This window comes from Lithobates pipiens, unplaced genomic scaffold (genome assembly GCF_037356315.1).
Source record: "Lithobates pipiens isolate NorthernLeopardFrog02 unplaced genomic scaffold, aLitPip1_a1.2 Scaffold_8, whole genome shotgun sequence".
Taxonomy (NCBI): domain Eukaryota; kingdom Metazoa; phylum Chordata; class Amphibia; order Anura; family Ranidae; genus Lithobates; species Lithobates pipiens.
The window spans coordinates 246,364,006-246,373,888 of NW_027507903.1; positions in this window are offsets into that span (position 1 = coordinate 246,364,006).

A 9,883-nucleotide genomic window follows, 5' to 3' on the forward strand; every position below is an offset into this window, starting at 1 on the left:
ATGGGGTCTGTCATCCTGAGATAATTCCTGAAATCCTCAGGATTATTCTCCTGGATCTCACGATGCAAAGGCATGTGCAAGAATTGGTCGCGCTGGAGTAACCAATTCTTGGTCCACATGCTGAGTTCACCGCTCCTTCACCGCTCCAAAGAAGCTGCTGGCAAGACTTTTTCTGATGCCCTGCCAGCGCACCGCTCCAGTGTGAAAGCTTGAGGGCTTTCACACTGGAGTGAATGGAGCAGCTGCTTTAGGGAGGTTTGCGGGTGCTTTTTTTAATGCTATAGCGCCTGTAAAACTCCCCAGTGTGAAAGGGGTCTTAATGATGTGTTCGCTTCAATCATAGATTAAAGAAGGAGGTACCAGCATACATATAATAATGGAATTGGGTGCAACTCATATACAGTATATATTCTGTATAAATATATATATATATATATATATATATATATATATATATATAGAGTATGTTGATATTCTGGGAAATTTTACTCAGTGATAGTACCATTTTTTAGTGGGTCCATGCCAGTCCCACTTTTATTGACCAACATTTAGTAGTTGACCATGCAGGATTCTTTAACAATCAAAACAGGAAACAACAATTTATGCCATGCCACCTGGCTTATTCACATCCAAGCACTGCTGTTTAGGCCCAAACCTTGGCTTTAGGCTTTTTACTGGTTCTTCACACCATCTTATGCAGTACCTCTGTGTTCCTGTACCCCTTTTCTCAGCTCATCTAGCTCTAATAGCCCTTTTGGCTCTTCCAGTCTTTTTAGTCATAGCTCCCTGCTGCTTGAGCCCACGCCTTGGTCTCTCAATAAGGGGTGTCTTGACATCCTAGGCTCTCCCAGTCCTGTGAGACTTCTAGGTCCCTTCAGTCCTCTGGACTCGCATAGTCGTCTCGACTCTCTCAGTCCTCCAGACTTGTGTAGCTGTCTTGAATCTCAGCCCCCTGGACAAGTCTACAGCATGGAGTACTCAGCATCCCAAGCTTAAAGCGGGATTTCACTGTGGAAAAAAATATTAAAAGCCAGCAGCTACAAATACTGCAGCTGCTGACTTTTAATAAACGGACACTCACCTGTCCCGGGGTCCAGCGATGCCGGCAGCCGAGGCCAAGCGATTGCTCGGCTCTCGGCTGCTGCCACCACCATTCTAGGTGAGGAAATCAGGAAGTGAAGCGCTGCGGCTTCACTTCCCGGTTCCCTAGTGCACATGCGCGAGTCGCGCAGCGCAATAGGAATTGTCCGCGCTGTCTCTGGGACCTGTGTGTGTCCCAGCAGACAGTGCGCAGGGACAGGAAGAGGCATAGACTCCCGTGGGAGTCTATGCCCTGAAGTAGGTGTAAATACCTGTCTTTGACAGGTATCTGCACCCCCCTCCCCCCTGAAAGGTGCCAATTGTGACACCGGAGGGGGGGAGGGTTCCGATCAGCGGAAGTTCCACTTTAGGGTGGAGTCCCGCTTTAAAATTATAACAGGTGTGAAAACCTGCTCACTCAGCCTGCTGGTTGTTTACAAGACCTGGACATTGGGTTGGAGATTCTTTCCCTCCCAAAGTTCTTCAAAGTCTCCAAATACCAGTACCCAATCCTTGAATACCAAAACCTGGAGAAAACCAAAAGAGAAGTTTTCTTCACTCTAAATCTATATTTTCCAGCACTCTTCATATGTTCAAACCCTGTGTCACTTCTACTTCCATTTTCACAGTGGCAGGGCTCCGCACTGTCACAATAAATATACAGTATATTCTACATATATATCCATTTATTTGTTCTACATCTTCTATTCTTTGAGAAGAATGACTCACAATTCATTATTTTATTTTTTTTGCTGTAACTTGTCTGTCGTCACTGTTTATGGAATTATGGCATTAATTAGGAGAGAAGAAAGAGCAGCTGCACATGCCTGCCCAGGAGTGATCAGGTCATTATTAGCTGTAAAGCCACATGCAGGTAATTTGTGAAGTATCCCAGATACAATTAAAATACCTTGCAGTGTCACACACCAGTGTCTGGACACAGAGATCACAGTTTAGTCTGCATTCAATAAGAAATAGATCCAATATGTTTATTGAGGTTTTAATAATATAATAGATACAAAAAAATATGTAGACAGAGAGTGGCTGCAAAGAGGTTGCAGCACAGAGATGCAAAAAGGAATTAAATAAAGATGGAAACGTTTTTTTTTTTTTTTAACTGACAGTTGTTTATTACATACACTGAGAAATAAGAGATATAATAATAACCAACTCAAGTTTGCAGGAATATTCAGCTTACATCCAGAGATTTCCCCTGGAGTACCTTCTTATGGTGCTAGTTATCCTCATTCTGATTGGCAGCATAATTCAACCCTTTTCCTCTAAGTCCGGATCACCCTGGACCCATCCCAGCTTGCTATTGCACAAAGAAAGGAGAATGTACTCATCTCTCTGTAACCCACTGATTTTCTCCTCCTATCAGAAGCTTCTTTTAACATAGGCACTGACTGGTTCCTTATTTCGGCTCTTCCTCTCACACTCCAGACAGGCATGTACTGGCCATCGGGACTACAGGGAGTTTCCCGGTGGGCCGATGGCTCAGTGGGCCGGTCAGGTGCAGTCCTGGAGCCGCTCCTCTCTGACAGTGAGTGATCGCGATTTCACACCTGTTAGACGGAGCAGCTGCCGTCACTTGCTGGAGAGAGCATTAGGCTTTCTGCTCCCTCCAGCCTGTAGGGGAAAATAGACAGCTGGCAGACGTTCCATCCTCTCTCCCCTTATCACTTGTCACTTATCACATGGCTGGAGAGAGGAACTAGAAGCTGCCTTCAAAACTGTGAGTACACGTGGGAGGGGGAGGAGAGGGAGGACACTCTGATGTAAGGGGAAATGCTGATGGAAACACTCAAAATTAAAGTGGGCCGTTCATGATTTTTGTCCCAGTACAGCCCTGACTCCAGACATGCTGTACAAGGACTGCAGGAGGATGATACTAGGTCAAATTAAGGTACTTACACTATTAGCATTTAAAAATACATTTATGGGATGTTATTGATTACAGAGTTGCATTTATTTGTGCCTACTGTCTCTGACTAGAGTTTAGCTTTGATCAATATTTCTTATGAAGAATCTTCACCTTAAATAAAGTGGTATTAGACCCAAAAAACAAGAATGTATTATGATGCATTTTTCCAGTCCTTAGATTGGTGGCTGCATTTGTTTTCTTTTTGTTTCCTTTATGAGCAGCATTGTGGGTCTGGGAAGAGGATAGTGTTAGATGCATCAGCAGATTTACATGGACTTGACTAGCAAATTAAAGAATAATGCCATCTAATTTAGGCAGTTACAGCAACAGTTTTTGTTTCCCTTTGGGAGAAAGATTTATACATAAACAAATAAAAACTGACCATTGTCTGTGTTAAATGGTTTGTCTGAACCCTCCAACTGCCACTTTTGCTGGACAGCTTGGTCTGTTAAAGGATGTTGAAAAATAACAAACTTCCTGGCCAGATCACCAGGTGAAAAAAGCCTAAAAAAAATGCAGCCACTATAATCGAGAACTGGTAAGCTGAAATATATTAATGTAGTCGGGTGTGGAGACATCCCCCATCTCACTCACTATGCTGTTTTGCATCTGCACACTAGGGAGAGCTGTAGAGACAGAAAGGACTACAATCACTATGATGCAGCAGTATGGAACCTTAGGAAATGTAATTCGCAATAAAAGCTGCACTGTAAATGGGGCCATGAACTACAAAAGCCAAGGACACCTTATAATAGAAGGAGAGCTATGCAAGTTTTCTCTCTGGCTTTTGAGAAGAAATTCCTCTGGTTGCTGGGGACTGGAGTGGGGTGCTGCATGCCTGTGTGTACTTAAACCAGAGTGTGGGGGGTCGGAGCTTGAGAGACCTGAATGCTGTTTGACCAGAGTGCTGGAATAAAACTACTGAGGACCTGAGGACTAGAACTGAGCTTTTGAGGACCAGATTCCTGAGGACAGAGCAAGAGGGACTGGCAACAGACAATTGTTCAGACCAAGGTCTGTGTGCCATGCCAAGGTTTGTGAGAAACTGCAGCTGTGTTTATTCCACCACTGTTTCCTAAACTCCAGAAGACTGCCTATTTGCCTAGCAACCCCAAAAGCAAATTACTGCATGCAGTCCTAAAGAGATAGCAATAAATGCACTGCCATACAGTTTGGGCCCCACTGTTTGCCAGCTGTAGTATCAAGTCAGGCACCATTCACAGAACAGTTACCTTACAGGAGTACTCCCCTGTGACAGACCCAACCAGGACAGGGACTTTTGGATGGGACTACATGGTAGCCTCTTGCTACTGACTATGAGCCCTGGCTTTTGAGGGGGCTCCATTCTTTGGGAGGTGTGTGCTGGGGGGGGGGGGCTTTGCAGTGGTTTTGCTTTCAATTTGGGTCCATGTCTCCCCAAAACACAGAAAAAGTACAAATATAATACCGAGCTACGCCCTAAAATAAAACACAGCAGCTGACATGGCAAACAGACAATTGCGATAGTGGTAATAAAGGTAAAAGTGCTGAGCTAAAACTTCAAGTGAAAAAAAAAACATTGGATGGATCTCACAATGAACAATACAAACAACATGGAACTCTAATTTAATAGATACACAGTGATTTTGCATGAAAAAGAATCAAAAAGAAAAGAACAAATAAACATAAAGTCCATAAGTGAAATGAAAAATCAAAAACATGGTGAAACCAAATGACCCTTGACGGGACATACGCCAAGTGTTCATAACATTATTTTGACCTCAAAATAGTGAATAGATGATGAGACAATATATGAAGGTGTGTAATTCGCCACCGATAGGATGAAGGCTTACCAGATGGTTTGAACTCAAAAGGACGTACATCCTATGAGTCAAACAAGCTTGTGTTGGGGAACACCAAAGTTGGAAATATCAGATCCGGAGACTTTTGACGATTGAGCCAGATCTTTAAGCGGTCATTAGGGTAGTAGTCTCCATGGAAGGTATTTTCATAAAGAAAAATGGATAGATTCTCCCATATGTTCACATTTATAGTTAAAGAGAGGAGAACAAAAAGGGCCACATAGCGTGATTCCGTATAAAAAGTATAACATTTAATGAGGTTAAAAAAACTCACATTTTTGAAAAACAAACAGCGCTTTTGGTAATGTGTGTGGTGGCAGTGGAGCCCGACCCGACATGGTGGCAGATTACTCATCTTCACATATTGTCTCATCATCTATTCACTATTTTGATGTCAAAATGATGTTATGAACACTTGGCGTATGTCCCTTCAAGGGTCATTTGGTTTAACCATGTTTTTGGTTTTTCATTTCACTCATGGACTTTATATTTATTTCTTTTTTTCTTTTTGATTCTTTTTCATGTAAAATCACTGTGTATCTATTCAATTAGAGTTCCACATTGATTGTATTGTTCATTGTGAGATCGATCCAATGGTTTTTGTTCACTTGAAGTTTTAGCTCTACACTTTTATCTTTATCCCCAAAACACAGAGACTCTGGAATCCTAGGACCTACAGTAGATACAAATTTGGGGCCTCTGTGCCCAAACCAGCAATGACTGCTTCACTCACCCTCCTAGACTCAGAATAGACGTTAATATAATCAACTTAAAACAACTTGATGCTGCTATAATCTGTTTATTAAGGCATATTTCCCTCATTAAAATATAAAAAGTCCATATGCGGCGCTAATAAAAAGCAACAGTCTTTGAAGTATTAAAAGAGGAAAAGATGATAATTCCTTCACCAGTTTTCAGTGTGCATAGGGAAGCACACCACACCACGTGAGAATCAAATCTGCTTAACAGATATCAGCAAGTGATTAATAACTTCCCAAGGGATCACATCTGAACTCGTCAATCACCAGTAAGGCTTAATGTACATGGGACATTTTTACAACCTCTCCTGAATGATTTAACTTGACAGATAATAACCCACATTTGAAACATTCGTTTTGGTGCGTTTGCATGCCACGTATAGCAGAGTTTTGCCGCGTTTGCGTTTAGAAGTGTTTGAAAAAAAAAATTCCTGATGGACTCCATGGCAGCCTACGTGTGGTTTAGTCCCGCCTCCATTACCCTATAGGACGACACTCCCATAAATCTTTGCTCCCTGCCACAGGCCGCGTTCTTTTTTTGTCCTCCTCCATAGGACCTAACATGTGTCTTTTTACCCTGAAGACTTACATTTTTTTCTGCGATACGGACCGGCCGTGCGACTTGGAGTCGCAAATTTCCGATAAGCTCTAGCTACTAGCGGAGTATGGAAAAGGGGCATATGGAAGAGGCGCTGAAGAGGTGTGTGCCTGGTCACTGACAGGTGAAACCGCGTGTTAGTCGTGAGCCTTGCTACTAGCAGGTGACTATTCGCCCCCCCCTCCTCCCAGAAGTCCGGCATGTGTGGGGACCTACCTCGGCTGGTGTCCGTCTACAGGAGTGGTGAGCTGTTTCTTTTCCATGGCAGCCTTTATTTGTCTTTTCTGTCTGAATGTCCTTCTTGTGCAGTGCCCCTTTTTGTTTTCCCCATACAGCGCCGTGCGGTGTATCTGGCTTGTTGGGCGGCTGGTTTCCGTGCGTTCCAGCCGCCAAGTTACTTCCTCGTTCGCCGCTCGGTCATTCTGCGCATGCGCGAGACCGGAGCGAGGACGAGGCTTGGTTCGCGCATGCGTGATGCGGGCTTCACGCATGCGCACTAGCTTTTTAGTGACGAAAATCGTGACGTCATTATGGCGGCAATTTTAAAAACGGAAAACAGCTTGTAGTGTTCCTGGGATGTTTGGGAAGCCTGCAGCACCATTCCTGAGCTCTGATTCTTCAGTGTTAGGTATGTGTCTTTTATGGGATCAGTTTATCGCTGCCTCCTTAGCTGTTTTCTGTATTTAAATTAGGCTGTTTTTTCTCCAGCCCTGATGGATCCTTTGGATGCCTCACCGCCTGCTAGTGGCCAGCCCTCTCGGAGAAGGTACTTTTTTTGGGGTTACCTGCCGGGGGGGGGGGGGGGGGGGAAGCAGTGGAACATTAGGGAATGTTCCACTAACACTGCTGGTTTTTTCTACCTGTTCAGCCCTTCTAGGTCTACTCAACGACGTAGTTCTCACCGAGGAAGTAACTCATCTAAGTCCCACTCCGGCAAAACAAAGAAAATTTTTCAAACAATTGAAGAAAGAGCGTATTAGCTTCCCTTTCCTCTCAGAACTGGGAGAAGTGATCTCGGATGAGTGGAGTAAGGTAGAGAAAAAGAATTCTCTTCTATCTAAGATTCAGAGACTTTACCCTTTTAAGGAGGAAGAAGTTAAGAACTTGGAGTCTTCCCCTCTAGTGGACGCAGCAGTAATGCGATTGGTCAGACACGTGACCCTTCCCCTTGAAGACACAGTCTCTTTTAAGGACGCTTTGGATAGGAGAATTGATTCTGACCTAAAGAGGATCTATCTAACGGCTGGCATGGCCTGTAAGCCGTCTCTGGCCTTAGCGGCTCTGTCTAGAGCAATGGAAGTTTGGTCCAATAGCGTTGATGATTCACTCAGGAATGTTTCTGAAGATCTGGCCAAGAGTTCTCCCATTCAGGAACTGAGACTGGCTTCAGCTTTCCTGGGAGAGGCCTCGATCGACATTATCCGTCTGGTGGCTCGAGTTATGCTCTCATCTGTAACTGCCAAGCGTGCCCTTTGGCTCTGTCCTTGGCTGGCCGATCCCGCTTCTAAGCAGGTTTGGTGCCGTATTCCTTTTGATGGTTCTTCCCTTTTCGGCAATAAGCTGGATAGTGCCATAACTCGAGCCACTGGGGGTAAGTCGGGGTTTCTTCCCCAGGATAGACGCCTGCAGAATCAAAGAAGATCGTTCCCTAGGAAGCAGGGTCAAGATCGTGCCAGGGAGGCAAGCACTTACAGGCCTGCACGGGAATTTTCCAGATCTTGGAGGTCCAGACAGACATCTCTCAAAAAGTCTGCGAAAAGCAGTTCAATGGGGGAGAAGGAGCCGACTAAGTCCTTTTGAGATCAAGCCCGTCCAGGCGGTCCGGGTTCCACTTTCGGCACGTTTGGGCGGCCTTGATCCAGGATTTTTGGACCGTCAAGACGGTTTCCTCCGGACACACGTGGACGTTCAGCAGTGTACCCAAACTCAAGTGTGTTCCCACATCCATTCCAAAGTCGGAAGAAAAAAGACAAATTCTTCTAACTTACATAAAATCTTTATTGGATCAAGGCGCCGCTATTCCTGTTCCAGATGTCCAGCGCGGCAGGGGAATGTATTCGCCTCTTTTCCTGGTCCAGAAGAAGAACGGTACATGGAGACCCGTAATAGACCTGACGCGTCTAAATCGCTGCATAAAAAAGGAAAAGTTCAAAATGGAAACGCTGTCCACGATTCAACAATCAGTGCAGCCAGGGGACTGGCTTGTCTCAATAGACCTCAAAGACGCCTATTTTCACGTCCCAGTGGCCACAGAGTTCCAACAGTTTCTTCGTTTTTCCATTGGCCAGCTTCATTTACAGTTTACTTGCCTTCCTTTCGGTCTGTCAACCTCCCCTCGCACTTTCTCGAAGGTCCTTCTAGCAGTTGTAGCCTTGTTGAGAGTCAGAAAGATACGGATTCATCATTATCTGGACGATTTGCTTCTTCTCGCTCAGGACAAGGATTGTCTCTTGAGCCACAGGGATCAAGTCATTGCAACCCTCGAGGAATTTGGTTGGCTCCTGAATTTAGAGAAAAGCCAGTTGGTTCCTACACAGTCTCTCGTGTTCCTCGGCGCCCTGTTCAATACGGCAAAAGGTACCATCTCTCTGCCCGAGGAGAAGATTGCAGTAGTACGGGACAGGATCCACCCGGCTCTCTCCTCATCTCGTCTCAGTGCTCTTCATTGCCTAAAGATTATAGGCACCATGGTGTCTACTATTCCGATGGTGAAGTGGGCACAATGGAGGATGCGCCCCTTTCAGGCGTTTCTTCGTCAATGGTCGGGAGAGAAGGCCCAGTCCATCGAAGTTACTCAGGCCATGAGAGGTTCCCTCCTTTGGTGGCTTCGTCGGGAGAATCTACTGAATTGTCACTCTCTTCTGCCAATCAAATGGATCTCAGTAACGTCAGATGCCAGCAACAAGGGCTGGGGGGCACATTGTCTTTCGGAAGTGGCTCAGGGCATTTTGGACTTTCCCTCTCGGGGAATAGTGTCGAATGTGTTGGAACTTCGAGCAGCCTTCCTAGCGCTGTTGGCGTTTCCACATCTGATAGTGGGTGCATCCGTAGTCCTCAGGCTGGACAATACGACTGCGGTCGCATACGTGAGGAAGCAAGGGGGCACCAGAAGTCGGTCTTTGCTGAAGGAAGTGGATCCAATAATGCGTTGGGCCCAGAGGAACCTGGCCAACCTAACAGCAGCCTATGTACCCGGAGTCCTCAATGTCCAAGCGGACTTTCTATCACGAGTCCACTTGGACAACAACGAGTGGACCCTTCACGAAGAGGTGTTTCAGTGGGTTCTATCCCTGGGGATGTCTCCAGAAGTGGACCTATTCGCCTCTCGTTTCAACAAGAAGCTAACATGGTTCTATTCAAGGTTCAAGGATCCGCAGGCCTACGGGATAGATGCCCTAACAGAGCAGTGGCGATTCCACAAGGCATATGCCTTCCCTCCAACGCCAATCATCTTCCAATTCCTGAAGAGACTCAGATGGGAAGGAGTAGAAGTATTGGCAATAATCCCGTACTGGCCCAACAGGCCCTGGTTTCCTCTCCTATCCCTCCTCAGCTTTCGGGACCCGGTTCCTCTTCCATCCAGACGGGACCTTCTCTCCCAAGGGTCGGTTCTCCATCCATGTCCGGCTCACCTTCGGTTGAAGGTCTGGTTCTTGAGAGGGGAAGGCTGGAAGCACTAGGG